Source organism: Piliocolobus tephrosceles, chromosome Y, assembly GCF_002776525.5.
Source record: "Piliocolobus tephrosceles isolate RC106 chromosome Y, ASM277652v3, whole genome shotgun sequence".
Taxonomy (NCBI): Eukaryota; Metazoa; Chordata; class Mammalia; order Primates; family Cercopithecidae; genus Piliocolobus; species Piliocolobus tephrosceles.
In genome coordinates, this window is record NC_045456.1 from 21,739,054 (window position 1) to 21,739,770 (window position 717).

A 717-nucleotide genomic window follows, 5' to 3' on the forward strand; every position below is an offset into this window, starting at 1 on the left:
CTGTGGGAGTCCTGCTCCATAATCCTGGCGTGGGTCTGGGTGGTCGTCTGGGGTTCCCCTTGGGGTCCAAGTGGGGGTCTGTGGTCCCTGCTGGGGTCTGCATGGGGTTCCATGATTCTGGCTAAGATGGGAGCGTGGTTCCCATAGTGGTCCTGGTCCCCTGTGGGGTCTGGTTGGAGGATGTGTTATCCCATGGTGGGGGTCCTGGTTGGGGTCTGAATGGGGTTCCACCGTCTTGGCTGGAGTGTGGGGTCTTGGGGAGGCAGTTCCAGCTGGGGTCTGTAGTCCTGGGGGCGTCCTGGCAGGGGTCTGTGGTCTTGCAGGGTGCTGGCTGGGGCCTGTGGTCCAGGGGGTGGTTCTGGTGGAGGTGGAGGTCCTGGAAGGGGGCCCCAGTAGGTAGGGGTCTGTGATCCTGGAGAGGGGTCCTGGTGATGGGGTCCGAGTGGAGGTCTGTGGTCCTGGGGGGACCCTGGGAGGATCTGTGGTCCTGGAGAATCCTGGTGGAGGTCTGTGGTCCTGGTAGGGTTCTTGGGGGGGTCTGTGGTCTGGGGTGCCCCAGTGGGGGGTCTTTGGTCTTGGGGGTCCCAGCAGGGGTCTGGGGTCCTGGGGGGGTTCTTGGGAGGAGTCTACAGATCTGAGTTGGGTGCTGGCTGGGGTCTGTGGTCCTGGGGGTGTCCTGTGGTACTGGGGTGGTCCTGGCTGGGGTCTGTGGCTCCT